The 17,707-nt window shown below is 40.3% G+C and overlaps 1 protein-coding gene across 3 annotated transcripts in view; it reads right to left on the reverse strand.

Annotated features, from left to right (window-relative positions):
• The window catches only part of PLXNB2 (plexin B2), a 256,734-nt gene that overhangs the window by 165,228 nt on the left and 73,799 nt on the right, over nt 1-17,707 (reverse strand). For all 3 annotated transcript variants that reach the window (XM_027894893.1, XM_027894891.1, XM_027894892.1), the window contains exon 3: nt 9,695-9,883. The gene's annotated coding sequence lies outside the window, so the exon portion shown is untranslated. The remainder of the gene's footprint in view (nt 1-9,694; nt 9,884-17,707) is intronic.

A 17,707-nucleotide genomic window follows, 5' to 3' on the forward strand; every position in this document is an offset into this window, starting at 1 on the left:
AGAAGGATGTGTACCCTGAAACACATGGGAGTAACTGAGCTCTTAGGTTAAGTGTAAGATTTGGTGTAGCTTTGCAGCTGTGCTGCCCTGGCTCCCCTGCTGCCAAACTACTTGGAGCCAGGTGTTAACCAGTGTTGCAGTAACATATCCTGACAGGAGCTCGGTATGGTCTTAGCTTTCTGCATGTTACTCCAGACCTACAGGCTTTTTAAAAGCATATCCTTTATTAGCTAGTTTAGTGTGCTATAGACCTTTATCTCCATTCTTTTTTGACAAAATATCTACCAAAAAATTTGATTTTTTTTTTTCATATAAAGAGCTTATTTTGCCCGATTCTTTTGTTAATGTCCCTTGTCATTGTTTGTAATCTTATTTCTTTCTGGTGACAGGCACGCTGAAATATGACTTTAGCCTTTAACATATACACAGTTTGAGAGAAAACTAATTGAAATATTTCTAGGTATGGAATGTAGAAATACAAGACTGTGAATTACCTAAAAAGCAATCCAACTGGATTTCCACAAAGTCCCATCTTTCCTTGCATCACTACAAAAATTACTATTTTGTCAAGGTGTTACCAAGGGATGTGTAGTCCATTTAAAGAATAGCATAACACATTGGTGGCCCATGTCAAAGGCTAAAATCAAACTAAACTAAATCTGTAAGTAAATTAATATTAACCATTTTGCATCAAGACTCAAGGGACTAAAGTTACAAATAAGGGATTTTTTTTTTTTTCTTTTATAGTCTGCCACTACTTTTTGGCAGTTAGGAACAAAGAGCCACCCTTAAACAGAGTGGCTGGAGAGCATCTTTAAGCGGGCTCTTTCATTCCTTTTTGGGAACCTAAACAATAGCAATCGTGATAAAAGCAATTTCAAGTCCCAGTAAATACATTATTCTCATTTAACTAATGTTTTCCTGATACAATTGGTATGTACCAGGTCAGAGGAAAAGAACATTGCATACAACAGGGATCACGCCGTCAAATATTGAAAATATATTCCATGACTGTTCTACAACAATAAAAAATGTTTCTACAAATACATGAACAACAAAATAAAGGCTAAGGAGAATCTCCATCCTTGGAGAAGCATAGGGATAATGGATGAGGAAAAGGCAGGGAAGCTTAATACCTTCTTTGTCTCAGTCTTTAATAGTAAGACCAGTTGTTCTCTGGATACCAACTCCCTGAGCTGAAAGACAGGGATGGGGAGCAGAATGAAGCCCCATAATCCAGGAGGAAATGGTCAGTGACCTGCTACACTACTTAGGCACAAGTCTATAGGGCTGAATGGGATCCACCCAAGGCTACTGAGAGAGCTGGCAGAAGTGCTCACTGAACCACTTTCTGTCATTTATCAGCTAACTGAGGAGGTCCCAGCTGACTAGAGACTACAAATGGGTTGAGATGGGACTAGCAGAATGGCACCTGCACAACCAATTCTTTATAATTGGGAACCTGAGCCCTGTAATCTCTTTATCATCCTGTCAATGAGTTAATGGTCATTATCGTGAACAGATTCCTATTTTATCAAGCAAGTCAAGGCATCACTGGTCCTTTTCATATGATAATAGAAAGGCTTTACACTACAATTAAAATTAGTACAATTTTTTCAGCTTTTCCTAGGTTTTGCTGCAACCTTTCAACTTGCAACCACCACTCTGAAAGTCTTACCAAAGACACTTGTGTAGTACACTATTCTCCTCATGACCAAACCTCTCTTTCTCTCTCTTATTCCCTCTCCTCTAAACATAGTGAAAAAGGTTTAGAGGTGGAAACAACAGAGGAAACACATAGCTGAAAAAAACATTCCCTATATATAGTGTAATGCTAACATCCAGAGCAGAGCAAGCAGAGCTTAAGAAGTGTTTTTGTTCAAGATTTCCGAAACTCCAACAAATGTTTCTTTCCTTTATCATCACTAAAAATTTTCTAACATCCTCATGTCAACAGTTACATATTTTCAAAACAGAAATCTCCCATTGGGCTTTGTTTGTTATCAGCAAAAGTAATTTTGCAATATTTTGCCTTCAACCTCCCCTCCCCCAAGGAGCAACCACCAACCACTGCTGATATCTTCAGTTTTTCAAATGTTTTACTTTGTCCAAACAAACACAGAAATCAGTTTTCATTCAAATATGCAATTAACTCAAGAATTAGACTTACAAAGGTCTTTCTTCGTTAAGTTGGGGGTTTTTTCAGGTTCAAAATATCTTTTGTATTTAAATTGGATGGTAGCGATGGTTTGGTTTTCAAATGATGCTCCTAATTCTGCCACTAAATTAGAAAGTAAATCAAGAAAAGGAACTGTAGCTAAGTGCAAGCACATGTAAAACTGAGACTATGTAGGGTACTGTTGACCTTGGATCCTACAAGGAATTTTATTGAAAGGTCAGTGATCTTCAGGAGTGACTCCCTCAACCTCATAATTTTTTGTCTTACCTCAGGACACTTCATGTACAGCAAAATGAAAAAAAACCAAAACTGAGTCTCAAGTCAGCTTCTGCAATAGCTCCCAGATAAGTGTTACTATTGCTTCTTTTCAACTGACAAAATTTAGTGAACTGGGGAAAGGAGAGAGAATATAGGGAAGGAATAGCTTCCCTCAGGGAAGTAAGCAAAGCCTATGTGCATTTTACTGTAGTCCTTTCTTGGGACAGAAAACCCATTCAGGATGCAAATCTATTAAATATGGAAGCTGATAAAACACAATGAGAGCAGTGTGGGAAAAAAAGAAAATAAAGTAGACAGTGAATGTTGCCAGCAGTTCCTATTTGCACCAGTGTCCTCCCTAAGGAATAGCCACTGAAGAGGAAAGTCAGGCACTGTAGGCTGCCTATCACCAATATACATGAACATCATTGTTGCATCTACCCAGGGTCAAAATCAAACCTGTGACCAGTGGAGGAAGGCTCTGCACTGCAGCACCATTCTCCACAGCCCTTCCTCTTTTCAAAACCAAATTTAATCAGTATGAAAGGAGGTACTGCCAGCCAGCTAGACACGTTAACAACTCGTAATCTCCTATGTATTAAAGGAGGAAGTTGAAGCCAAGATTTTACAGTATGATTAATAGTTTCTGGGTGTACAGTTCAAGGTACTGTGAAGAAATGCTGAGTTCAGCTTCTGCAGCAAAAATAAATACTAAAAAGAAAATAATCAGGCTCCTTCAACATCCCTTAAGCTAAATCAACTTTGTGTATCCCAATCACTGTTTTGGAATGGTTGCCATGAGGCCCTTGAGAGAACTACCTCGGGAAATTAATTAAGCTGTAATGCATCCCATTTAAAAGCTGGTGTCCTTGTTTTAGGTTGCACTTCGATCTTCGCTCAGCCGGCCTCTGTGGGTGGGGTAAATGTGCATTTAGAGATGGGGAAAAAAAAAGAAAGGTCTTTCCCGAGGGCCTGGGCAGGTAAGCAAATGTCCATAAGGTAAGCAAGGGCATAAGCCCATGGGTGTGCTGCAATGGCTCCGCTGCCTGCTCTTCCCCTACAGTACACACAAGGCATCCTGCTGCGACCACACACACTGTGGGTACCATTGCCATCCCCTGCTGCAGCTCACCCCACAGCCTACCTTCCCACAGCACCCACTGTCACCTGCTTCAGAAGGGACAAGAGGTCGGCTGCCCACCCCACAGCCCCATCAGCGCTGTGTGTCTCATGGCTGGACTGCCGTGGAGTCACTTCACCTATGAGAAGAGCTTGCCTCACTGGGGGAGAGCAGTGAGCTCATCTGGAGCAGGGTGGGCTTGGCATGCCTCTGCTGTGTGACACCAGGCAGACATGGGCAGTTTAGGTCAGCTGATTTGCTGCTGTTGACTGTGAGGAATGGGGTCCAAAGCCACCCAACAACGTCTGGGTTTTGGTTAGGTCCCTGTGTGGCTCTCACATACCAATGATTACTTAAACATAATCAAACATTGTTCACTCTGCATCACAACAGGTACAGTTTGGTCTTCACACAGGACTCTCTGCTATCCATCTGTGCTTCCCAAACCTGAGATCATCCTTTGGCCTCCTGCTCACCTTCAGAGCAGCTGCTCCTCTCCAAGCCATCCAGCCTGGAGGGCCACCAGGGCATTATCCAAGCTGGCAGCCACCCTGGCCAAACACCCAACACAGCAGCTGCCCTCCAGCAACAGTCCAGTGATACCAAGTGCCCACCTGGGCACTGTACTGACCTCCACTACCTTTGCTTCCTCGATTGACTGGGGTGGGGCCCTAAAGGAGCTAATGAGCACTTTGACTGTTCTTCTGGAAGGGGCAGAGAAAAGACCAAGTCCATTTTCATACAAAGCCAAAAGATAAATTGGCAGAAAGGACAAAGGGACAATCTGAACAGTCTTATGAGTCTCTGTTCAAAGGCTAATGAATCCTGCTGGAAGGGGATTTAAGGGAGCATATGACAGCAAGGAATAGTTGTCTCAGCCCACGGAGCTTCAAGTCTCCCCCTCTCCTGATATCTAATATGCCCCCCTCCAAATTGATCTCTGCATGTAGGGGCCGTATTAGATAACTTACGCTGCTTAGCTGCTTCTGGGGATACTTCTGCACCAAAAAGATGCTAGTAGAAAGAATCACTCAGGTCACCCCCCCTGTTCTGGCATTGCCTGAATACCAGAAGGCCGCAGAAGAAGATGTTTCCTTTGTCTTAATATTTAACAGCTTGTAGATCTTTGATGTGTTTATGGCTCAGCCTGAAACACCTGAAAGATTCTGCGTACTAGGCACACTAGGCTCATTCAGCAGAACCTAGTTTTACAAGTGAGATGAAGCTCAGCCTTCTTTCCACAATTACAAAAGATAGATACACATTCAGACTTAAAAAAAGAAAAGAAAGCAAACCTTCAAGTCCTTTACTAACCAGAGATGCAAATCAAACGGCACTGGCAGACTGTTTTCCTTTCTCAGTTCAATTAAAAGTTTCCATGCAGAAAATGTTTTATGTGCCCACTGAGTTCTTCTTTCCACAGCATTCTGTTAAACTCTCAATTAGAAAACAAAATAAAAAATACAGTACTGTTGCACTAGCTGTTTTCATGTACAGGTGGGTTGGGAACCTTCTTCATACCCACAATACCTATAGGACAACTATCCACCAAAGAGAAACCTAAATTCCGTGGATTTACTGCAGCAGCTTTGAAGCACGTAAGCTGCCAAACCATTCAGAAACTTAATAGATTTGTTTATGGACTAGACAAGGCTTAATTAAACCAGGCAGCTCTGAAGAACAGTAAATCCTCTCTCTTTCTGTCTTCCCCTCCCCCCTCTTTTTTTCCTAGAGTATCTTTCTCCCATTGGCTTTCCTCTTCGTAATAATCCCATCACAAATGACAGATATGTTATCAGTCATCACTGGGATTTGACACATTCTTAATACCTGTCATGAGAGCTCTGAAGTCTGCATGCTACTCCATTGTATTCCAAAGCATTTGCAGGAGGTAATGGACACATCAAATAGCAGTCAATGGTTTTGCTTTATTGAACTGCTGAAGGCTTGCAATACAGAAGTAGATGCTTAAAAAAGCCTAATCTGTGATTATTCAAAATTACACACATAGCAATTAAATATAAAACAGTTTAAATAGCTTTTCAACTCTCTATGTCAGTGATCATCCTGGCTACATTGTAGAATTTCTTATTAATTATTGATAAGAATGCTTTAATATTAAAAAAAATGTATTAGTATTGGTAATAGTGAAGATCACATCAGTAATCCAAGGTCTTCATTGAAAGGTTTAAAGTAGGATACTCATGTTGATAACGTGGTAGTGTATTGTTGTGTCCATACAGAGACTCCCCTGGTTCCTTGGGTCCCTGCTTTACTTTAATAGAAAACCTGATGCAGAAGTGAGGTGCAAGTCACTGCTAGGACCAGAGTCAATATCAAAGGTGAGCACATGAATGGGATTGTAAAGTCTGTCATTCACAGCAATTATCACTGCTGTAAAAGACTAAACGTGAGTGCAGTAGAGTTTGAAAAGCAAGTGTCTCCCTGGTGGGGACAAAACGAAAAGACTGAGCAAATTCTAGTAGTACTTCAGATGACTCTGGTCATCTGTGTGTAATACTTTTCAGGCACAAAAATAAAATAGTATTTTACTGTAACATTTCTTTCAAGCCCTAAACTTGCAAAAGGCTTTCTCTCACTTGAGTTCAGCTGCTGCAAAACATCATATAGCAAGAGTCTCTGCCAGCAACATATGAGCTGCATGACAGCAGTGCACTTTGCCATTAGTAAAAGCAATGGCTTGTTGTTCTCAATGCATTTACAATTTTGCACAAAAGCAGAAAAAACCACCCTCAACAAAAACAAAAAACCCACACAGATCAGAGACAAAGCAGCCCTGTGTAACTTAAGGCCTTTTCAGCAAGGCAATAAAGCTAAGGCAGAATTGTGAGCTGGCGTCAAAAGGAAGTATCCCATTGACATAATGAGCTTTGGAGCAGGTCTGCAGTGAAGAAGACAGGCAAAACATGTTCAGCCACCTAAGCGATTGCATGTCCTTTCAACAAAATTAGTCTGTCATGGTTTAAGAGTCTCAAGGCATTGTTTGCATCTACAGGAAACAGATGAGCAAACTGGGCTTTCTTACAGTGCAATTTTATTTAGGAGAGATACAGAGCAAGTTTTGCACCTGTCAACCACTTGGGAACAAAGTGATGGCATTTAGTGGGGCAGGAATGTTCTCAGGATGCAGCAAATCATGTTGAAGGGATCTAAACCCCTGCAATAACAGCACTGGTTGAACACTGCCAGGTGTTCACCCTGCCAGGTGAAGGACTTTCAGAAAAGCTGAGAGGTGAAGTTTGTATCAATAGGCTTCACACCAGACCATACACTGCAAGTTCTTGAGCAGGCAGCATAAAAACATACCACTAACAAACTTGGTATCATATTTTCTGATTACGATCTTATATCAGGGCCTGTTCCAGTTCAGATTTGTACTGCCAGCTGAGCCAGCACTGCATGGATCACGGCAGCACAGCCCCACTGAGAAGTCTTCCCAGCTCCCTCCTGGCTCCACTCCAAGGAGCATTGCTGCTTTTCCTGCTGTCTATGCTACCAGTTATTCCTTTCATACACCCTCTCAGCTGCAAGCAAATCAACATGCCAATCCCTTGGGACACATGGCTTAGCTTATACTTAAGACTTGCCATTCTGCTTTGTGCTTTGGACATTGATTTCCATTGTCTCAGCTATCATTCAACAAAAGGGCATTTAATTGCTGTCTCATTTAGTCTGGGGGAGAAGAGGAGAACAACTTTTACCAGTCCTCTGATTGATGGGAGCCATTAGCACCTTCTAGCACAATACTGACTTACTAGAAGCACAATTTACATGTGAAGTTCACTGCCACACAAGTGAATCAGATTTGCAGCTATGCTTACTTGAACAACTTCAGAGACAGAATCTTCTAATGAAATGAATTTGCAGAAGTGCTTACACTGGCCACCCATTTAAAGGGAAAACTTTGAAGATTAATGAGGTTCGTTGAAAACTCCTAGAAACATAAGAAAGTTTAGTCGAGATCTCCTAGTTTTTGTTTCCCTTTTTAAGCACTACCATGTAGGTGCTTAAATGGTTGTAAAAAAAGAAAAAAAAGGAAAAAAAAAAAAAGATGAAAAAACCATCCACTATGCATCAAAGTTCCTAATTGCTGAGGAATCCCAAAAACTGTTTTCTGGTCTTGGGTGAGCATTTCTATTTTCTTTGTGATGGAAGAAAGAAGAAAATTAATATTCACATTTAATATCCTCCATGTTCTGTAAAGCAGTAACCCACCTGCCTTGGTGTTCAGGCCAAACTGCTGACAGTGGATTTTTAATATCCGTCTCGTTTTATTAAAAAGCACAAGTATGCTAATTTTGCCGGGAAAAGAACAGTCAACAAACAACTAGATCAGTGAAGGCTTCTGGAAATACCACTTTCAATCAGTCCAGTTATGCAAAATTTCAGTAAAAGCTGATGTAGTTTAATGCAGCTTATCAAAACATTTAATAATTATGAAATCTAACATCAAGTGTCTTTTGAACACCAAACTTCCCAGTCAGACATAGGAACAAGCTTAGACACTGGGCGTTATCAGACACACCTTTGTGCATTTTTAAAAATATTTACTATGGGAGAGGCAGATTGAGAAAGGCCGACTTTCAGCTAGGGAATGATGTACAGTGCAATATACAAGAACCCATGTGGTCTCAGCTGTGGGAGCACTAACCCTGGCCAGGCAGAGGTTTTCTAAAACCATGTTAGCTATACCCACAAAAAAGCACTTCTGACTACTTTCAGGACATATCCTCTGTTATGCACATAATTGGTTTAAAATTCCACAGCAAAATTACTCTGCTATTACTTGCTTTCAGTGAGTCCACTCCTTGCATTCGCATCCCACACAAGACATACCTTTGTTCCTCAGTGATACTCATCCTTCCTGATGTGCATTTCTAAATAAGCTTAAATAGTGGCTATTTCTGTGTGATCCCATGCTTTTTCCTACATTTCAAAAAATCATGATTTTAGGTGCATAAATAGATGTGCAAAGGTAGAATGTACTTTTTTTGTTTAGAACAGCTGCCTCCATTTTAATTAATTCTGCAGCTTACATGCCTGGAAAACTGTATTTTGACTCTTTTTTCCCCATTAGTTTTTAAGGGAAAAAAAAGCACTGAAGCATCCAAAACAAAAACGACAACAAAAAATCAAAACAAAACCCCTCCTAAACTGGAATGTGGCCAGATTACTAGCTAAACAGTAGCATATACACTTGTTTCTGTAACTTGGCTCTTTGTAAACTTCATTTTCCCCTCCCACTGTTTCCCTTCTCTTTCACGCGGGACAGGAGACACATTTCTCTCGCTGGAAAGGCCAAGTGCTATCTGCCAAAAAGTACAGTTATGGGCAATTATTACTGGCAGCTGTGATGAAGGTGGCACACACGATCCCAGCACCGCCACTCATCTTCCCCTCTAGGCTCATGCCAGGCTGGAACCAGAGCTCCCAGCAGGGGCATCACCAGCACCAAGAAAGCTGTCAAAACAGTTTCAAACCACTTCGCAGCTAAAAAAAACAGCCCAAGAGTCATGTTTGGGCAACCCCTCTCTCAGTCTTACTTCAGATCTCTTTGGCCACTTGAGAATAAAGAAGAAGGTTTTATAAGCTGTTTTCTGAGAAGTCTGCCAAACCAACACAAGCTAATCAACATGAACAGATCCTGGAAAAGAAGGTGATCGAATCTCTCTGATCATCCTTAGTCACAGTCAAACTCAAGCACCTTTGAGATTCAGGTCAATCACACATCTGCTCAGCATCCCCCTGGGAGATTCAGAATGTAAGTGCAAAATTAGGGCAAGCACTAGCACAGCAGTAGGCTGCAGCATGTTGCTGGCAGAGGCACAAACCTGCTCTTCTATCCAGAACATCATCTATAAATAGGTTTATGAATACAGAACCTCTGCCAAGCTATTCTTACTTTCTCTTCTTTTTTTTTCTTTGCTAATTTTTAATGCCTCTTGCAAGAATAGCTCCTAGAAGTTTTATCTCCATTAGTAGCAATAAATGTTTATTAAATACTCCAGCAATGTCTGAAAGTCTTGAAAAATAGCAACAAATTTGTCTAGAAAAACATAATACAATTTCTCATTTAGAAACTCTAATACATTAAAAAAAGGAAAAAATGAGCTTACCTGAAAACAGAAAATTCACATGAGAAGTCTGTGTGCTCACCACAGCTTGGGAAACAAGAACCCACTTCTGCTGGGACTGCAGGAGGAGACAGGGTAGTGTCAGTGCTTACTCTTGTTCGGCTGTGCTCCAGTGGGTACCAGTTGCGCCCCAGAACTGAGCCCTGGGCTGTCTCCCTCAATTCTTCTCACCTGGAACAACAAAACAGGCTCTCAGCTCCCTCAGCAGAGGAGCGATGCAACATTATACACTCAAGACAGAGTGACGGATGTTCACACTGCCTGACTGCTGGAGATTCAACGCAGTCTCATAGAAGGGGAAACTCATTACAGCTGCCATTACTGATAAGCATGGTTCTCTGCTTTTCTCCACTGCAGATGCCCTCACAAAGTATCTTAGGGACACACAAAGCACTAGAAAACTCTCTACAGAGCATTCTAACTCTGCCTTGGAGGGCTGCTTTTCTAGTAGATAACACTAGACCCATAACAAATTTACTCAAGCCCAATCTGTATCAAGAACACTTTATAGTAAAAATTTTGCTTTGAGGTGTCAGTGTTTAGGTAACTAAACCAACCAGTGCTAATTTCAAGTAGGGACATTAACAAAAGACTTAAATTACCTTGTACTTTCATCTAGTATCATTCCCTTGTACCTCTGGTTTTCCCCTCTCCCTCTCAACCCTTACATATTCCACCATCCATTTTTAAGGATGCATGCCTAAATGAAGCCCTTTATTAAGGCTCAATTTTCAAAAGCAATGTCACCTTGCAGTTTCCTTTTGCTTCAGAAATTAGTTTCTAGGGGCATATTTTTGAAAAGCCTGCATCTATACTTATTTCAACTTTCCAGGGAATAATTGAGTACAGAAGGTAAGGTTTAGCCTGATTAAATTTTTATTTCCATCTAAAAATAAAAGAAAATGCATAGTAAAGAATTGGGAAAGCTTTTTTTTCCTTATTGGCCACCATCTTCACTGTCTGCATCTTCTCCAACAAGCAGTCTTTCAACACTCCAAATCTATAAGCATTTTACATATGAAAACTCTTTAAAAGTTATTTTAATCTCAAATTATCAGAAGTATCTTTTCATGTGCCACAAACTGACAGGATTAATTGCATTTGGGTAAAACCAGCCTGGTAAGAAAATTAAGACAATGTATCCTAAGTCCTCTGTTAGGTAACGCTAAGCAGGGACTTAGGGGTAAAATACAGTGTTGGTATTTACTGTAGAAGAAACTAACTTTACAGTAGTACGTTTTCTACATGTAATTCTGAAGGCAGGACACTATTTTTAAAATCAGGCTGTTGTGTCACAGCGCTGCCAGACTCATCTGCAGCGAAAGCAGTGGGATCCCTTGCAAGCTCCACACTTCTCCCTGCCAGCACCATCCTCCCAGCAATACCTCCTCCCTCTGCCAAGGCACAAGGTCACGCACAACCCCACATCTCTTGTGGATATCTCACAGCCACTTCCCAGCCCTCGACTCCTGCTGCTTCCACCATGTCCATGAGCCAAAACTTTGAGCTGGCTGACAGGTTTACTGCACAGTAAAAAGATGACTTTTCAAAGAAACTCTCAAAAGATAAACTTTCTGATGCTTTTTCACCACTCCCCCCAAATTCTTAAGCATATGTGTTTCTTGATTAAAACTAAACACATGAAAAACTTGTGAAATGCATAAAGATCTTTTTTCATTTCTCTGTGTACCTGCTCTCAGCAGAGAGAAATGGAGACATTATTTAATAGATGTACAGGGAATAGAGTGCAAGAATTCCAGTTCTAAAATATCATAAAGATAAGATATTAAAGTAAAAAATAAACAGACTTTTCCCATCATTAAGGCAAAGGAATGACATATGGGACTGGACATTTCTCCTCAGATCCAACAGAAACTTATTCCTGTTGCTCTGACACTTCTGTCATTGCTGTTTTCTCCCTTCTCCAAGAATTGCATATGCCTTCTTTCTTAATCTGAGCAACACACTGGCCATCAGACTCTATTGTTGCTACTCTGCAAGGGAATACCAAGGCAAGAAAGGGGTAATCCCCTCAGAAAACCACTCTACCAAACTATTGGACACATATTCTTCTCTCATTTTTCAAGAACCACACGTATTGCTTTATACTAGTAAAATTATTTCAAATAAACACCACCAGCAGTTTCAAAGTTGAGCTTTAGCCTCAAACAGAGTCTAAGAAGTCTGTTGTTAGACATGGAGGGCTTTTTCTTCAGCACGCCCATAGTTTGCTTCAAAGCTCATTAGAAGAAATAGATGAGATGTAAAGCCAAATTCAAGGATCCTGGGAATAGCTGTGCATGATGTGCAGCTGGCAGGTAGGTCTACTGCAAGGATGCAGCTCTGCACAAGAAGTCTCAAGAGTGAGATTCCTAATTATATGCAGTAACCAAGGCATGGAATAGAAACCAGTTCACGAGTTTGCCCCCAGCAGCACGGAGAGGAAGATTTGTTCTCTTCTCTGGAAAGAGGACAGCCAATACTGCTCATATCAAAGCCTGGATCCACAACCCTCCAGGCTTAATTAGAAGACCATGAAGAGTACAAAACGGCATTGGACACAAAAAAGTGACCATTTTAAGTAAATTTAGTGGAGTGAGCACTCTTACACTTACAATTCACACTCCCTCATCCACCCTTTTTTCCTCATTAATGATACAAAATTGGCTGCAGATGCAACAAAACCTGTCAGCAACAGCAAGGTGTCCTAAGGAGAGTCTTTCCTATAATTACAGCTGTCTAGATGAAGGTCGCTGACACTGCGAACACCTCTGACTTTTATAATCAATTGCCAGCATTTACAGAGGTAAAAATACCACTAGCTTTGAACACATTCAGACAGAAAGAAATTCTTCTCAATTAATTTTAAGCTTGCTCTCTCTGATAGCCAAAACACCAAGCATGAGGCAACCTAACAAGCCAAATATTAGCAAGATTGGTTTCTGGCAGCCAATGACATATTCTGTTTGTATATAAACAATTGTAGTTTATCCATCTCTTCAAAATAACTGCAGTATGAATCACCATAAGGACAGCAGCAGAGAAAACTGCAAAATACTTGTAGCTGAAGAAAAATAATAATTTAATTTTAGAAGCAGCTATGAATATTAGACTATCAGCACATTGCTAACACCATATACCTATTTGAGAAATTTAGTGTTTTGTGGATTTGACTCTTGGAAGACCAAATGGTCTATCCTTTATCTGTATTTTTGCTGCTGCTAAAGGATGATGAAGTTCTTGCCATACACTGCACATTCACCCTGTGCCTGCTTTTCGTAACAGGAACAGATATTGCTGCCTTTTAAACTAGTCTTGCGTCAAATTTTAGCCAGCTGCAATATTCCACTGCTCTAAGTGAGGATGGAGAGCTAAGGAAGAGATTTTCAAACAATTCTTTGTAAATGGTCCACAAGTCCCGTCTGATTTATAAACTGTCAATGTGCTCGATGAATTCAGCAGCTGGAAAGCCCTGGATTTGACAGCACTGTCCTTACCTGATAGTTCAAAGCAATCATTTTGAGTTAATACAGGGCCTCAGAGAACACAGGGGTCTCCAACTCAAGACCTCCTAAAGACCGATATTTCAGTCAAAATTCTTGCTCCTGACAGTCCTTCTCATCCTCTGGCTCCTAATTCAAACCATCAGTTAGCTCTTGCTTTTCACAGGAGTTCATTGCTGTACGTTGTAATGTTTGCATCAAATAAAATTGCCAAAGGCATTCCAATTTTCACTAATAATTATCATTAGAAGAAGATAAAAAAAGGTTCTATTTTCATCCAAAAAGAACCATTTCCTGATGTTTAGCATAGGCAGGATAATGGTCACAGGCAGCATCTTGGCGCAGTGGGTAAAACTAGTAGGTGGTAAATGAGAGTGCTGCAGAGGGGACAGATCTTCTTCCAAGGGGGAGAGGGGGCAGGGTCTGCTAAAGGAGGCACCCTGATGGTAGGAGATTTATGCATCCGCTCTTGTGTCTGTCTAGGAGGAGGGAATCATTATGCAAGGCCAGCTGCAGGGGTGTGCACTGCTGTCGGGAAAAATTAGAAGTCTAGCAATGAACTATAAAGAAGGGAGAAATGACAGAGTGAATGAAAACCCCATGATAAACCCATTTAGGCTCTCTTCTCCCTGGGATGAAAGATGAAGTCTAATCTCTTTGGCATATATCCTGGCTGAGACTCAAACAAATATGCCTAGATACGCTCAGGCACACGGCCCAGAATGTGCAATGACAAAGTCCACCCAAAGGATCTCTAACTGCACAGGGTACGGAGCAAGAGTCCTTCTCCAGCCTGTTTAGCTAAGTTCTGGGGAAAGATCATAGCACACTAAGATGCTTTTGATCAGAAGAAATCTCATCTTCTGCCAAATGCCTTCTTTGTGTAAATATCTTGGAAAGAAAGCTTTTCCATTTGAATACCTTTGGGAAGTGCGGGGGGTGGGGGGGGGGGGGGGCAGAGTGAAGGGATGACAGGACTATAAAACAGTGAAAAGCACCCAAACTAAGCTTTTTGGTATTTCACTCTTATTTGATTGAAGGATAACTTTCCAATTTCATGTGGCATTCCTTTCCCTAAGAGAATTTCTGTCTCAGTCGGGCAGGTCTGTGTAACTTCTTGTCCTGTTTATAGTAGAGGCGTTTTTTTTTCTCCTTTGTTAATACTCTCAGAGAAATGAAATATTCCAAATATTTCTTCTTTGTGCTTGCTAATAAAAACAGTCAGGATCTTGGGTCATATTGGTATCGGATAGCAAGGTCATAGGGAAAGAAGGTGCAAGGAAAGCAGTGCTCTTTAATACATTCCCAAACCCCCATGGTTTCAATTCAAGCCCCAAGCCTAAGAGGGGAACTGTTTGGTAATTTTTCCTTCTGCCTGTCCTGACCACTGTTAAAGCCTAGGGGCTGGTGAAACTCTTCCTGGAATGCTAATGTCCTGCAGGAAGCCAGAAGGTACAAAATGGGAGCTGTTTGAGGAACACTTTCCTGCGGGGAGAAGGGAGGGAGGGATGTACTTCAATACTTTATTACAAGTTACACATAAGGACCCATGGTGTTAGCCACATTTTTTACCAGGACAGAAGAAATACATTTTGCTCAGCATGCCAACATTGTAAATTCTGTCCCTGTATGTCCTTCAGTGTAAGCTCTTCTAGATACAGTTTCATGAGCAATGTTTGTTCACTGAAGAGTGTGAGAATTAGGAGAAAAAACCCAAACCAGAAGCAGTTCTACTGTAAAAGTCTTCCTTTCTACTATACAAGCACATTCAGAAACACGGGCATTTATTTAATTCTCTGTAAAATACTTAGAATCCACCCCTTTTTTTTTTTTAAGACACTCTTCTATAACATTTTTCCTAGTGGCATCATCTATCAAATGTAGAAAAGATTTATGCTACCGTGTGTCAGAATAAGACACTACTGACCACTTCATAACTACCTGGAGTGTTATACAAGCATGTATACTTGCACAGTGTGGATCTAACAGCTTAAAAAACTGCAAACAAGTTTGTGGATTTTTTTTTTTTTTAAAGCACCCCAAACTCCAAAGTATGGAAGTTTGGTGACTTGAGACATTGTTTCATTAACACTGTTAATTGTTAATTTACACAGTGAAGGTGCAAATGGAGTACTGAAGAATGTGGCCTTCTGATGAATTAAAGCAAATGGAAGATACCTAAACGCACGAAGGTTCAAAGAACATAACCCTGAAGGCCGCTGTTTGATCGAAGTTATGTGGAAAACCACAAAAATCAACCACAAGCTTTCACAGTGAGCAACAGAAATAAAACTGGCAAATTCCTAAACTACAAAGCTATATAATTGTCAAAGTGCAAACAATACTTCTTTCAGCTACCTGATTATGTTTCACTTCTTTTTTTCTAAGGAAAGTAAGGACAGGCAAATGCATAATTTTAATATCAATTCAGGAAAAACTATCATAGAAAGATATCAAATATATTATGGGAAAAGGAAAAGGAACACAGTTATTTATCTGACTTGAAAATAGCACAATGTCAAGTTAATTTAAAATTCAATTTCAGTTTAAAGCATTACAAGGAAGAAAGAATCCTATGTATCATAGGTTGTAAATTGAAATCCTAGCAAGGTGTTTGTCTGCCAACTAGCTGTGTATCAGCAGTAAAGTCAGATTTCAGGTGCTCCTTTTAGGAGATTGGGCTGCAAGGCTCTTAGAAACAACATTCAGAGAAGTTTGTCATTTACTGTTCCCAAGGGCATTTTATTTAAATTTCTTTTTTTTTTTTTAGTCTGTTAGTTAATGGAAAGGTGGTATTACAATAACCCAGAGATAACTTCTGAAAGGTACAGCACATCATGCAAAAGCACAGAGGATCCAACCCTGTAGAAATCACCAAGGTATATACTCACATAAACGCATATTTTACAAAAGTAAACAAGCAGAAGCAGTTTGTCTGCAAAAGCAGTTTCAGGGTGACACGAAATAAATAAATAAATACATTAGTGCTTTTTTCCCTTTCTAGAAGATACACCTACACAAAAACGCTTCATTTAAACTCCACATGATCCTTGAACACAATGGTTTAAGGAAACAGGCAGGATACTCTTCCCAGCTTCCTGAGGTGAGGGTTAAATAAATCTGATAGAAAGGACATTTAATTCACTCCTAGATTACAAGCTGAATGAAAGCCTACTCAGATTTGGTACGTATTATTAAAAAAAAAAAAAAAAGAGACTCAAGGACAGCAGCTAGACTTTTAGCTTCAGGAGGCTCCTGCAAGGTGCACTGTCCAGTCTAATCAGAATGGCAAATTCTGCTCAGAAAGGCAGATTCTGTTCCTTGGCCATCAGATGCTAACAAACCAGCTGGTCAGCAGACAGAAACAGGGTTGGAAGGGCATGGAAAATCTGCACCAACAAAGGAAATAAACGTATATCTCTGACCTTCACTCCTCCAAAAGGAAGGCAAAGAAAAGCTGCCATTTACAGCAGCTGGGGCTATTTTTATTTAGTCACACAGGCCTTGAAACTCCTTGTACAAACACTGTGAAATCTCAAAACCTTGCTGAGAGAGCAGATGAACACCCCAGAAAGCTTTGGTTTTGTCAAACTGGAATTTAAGGTGTGTGCAACTGGTACTCAGGAAAGGGTAATATCTGAGGACATGAATTTATCTCCACTGACATAACCGCAGCTGGGAACCAGTATGAACAGATTCTTCATGCTGATCCATTTCACTTCTGTTTGAAATGGACGGATGTGAAAAACACTGTTAGAGATGATAGAAAGGTATTTTCTTACTGCAAAAATGGGTTCTATCCTGTCTTTGAAAACTACATAATTTTGTGTAAGTTTATAATATATACTCATTATATATAGTTACATTTTTCAAAAAACAATCATTTCTAAAAATGCTGGAGGATTAACAAAAGCTAAGGAGCGACGAAACTGATACAACATAAGATGGAAATTAGCCTTTCTCCCCTCATATGTTTTTTTAAATACATCTGAGCCTCTTCCTACTCCTGCAGCAGTACTTGAGACTGTAGTTATGCCCCTCCCCCTCAGCTTCCCACTTAAACCCTCACTATTTAAATGGTCTATTCACTTTTTTTGCCTTACCATGCATTTTTGGACCTATAGCTCTGAGATAGATTTTTAAAAACTTTTGCTGGCACTTAATATGGAAACTGCAACCACTATACCAATGTTTATACACATGGTATTAAAAAAAATATACCATTTGCTTTGATATACTGCTCTTTCCCTGCTTCCCACTCCATCAGAGAACATAAAGGAGATTTAGCAATGATAAGGAATCGACGCACATCTTCACTATGCAGTGCCATAGCCAAAGGGTTTAAGTCTGAATTATGCAGTGTTCCTTGCAGAATGGCGAAAACAAGCCTCAGCGTTGCTTAAATTTCTGTGGAAAGTAGGAATCATTGTTTAAAAAAAAAAAAAAATCAGCAAAATAATCCAAATTTAAAACCAGGCTGCATCTGTTACTA

The sequence above is a fragment of the Empidonax traillii genome, unplaced genomic scaffold (assembly GCF_003031625.1).
Source record: "Empidonax traillii isolate 1590-97213 ecotype Southwest subspecies unplaced genomic scaffold, ASM303162v1 scaffold447:size986111, whole genome shotgun sequence".
NCBI lineage: Eukaryota > Metazoa > Chordata > Aves > Passeriformes > Tyrannidae > Empidonax > Empidonax traillii.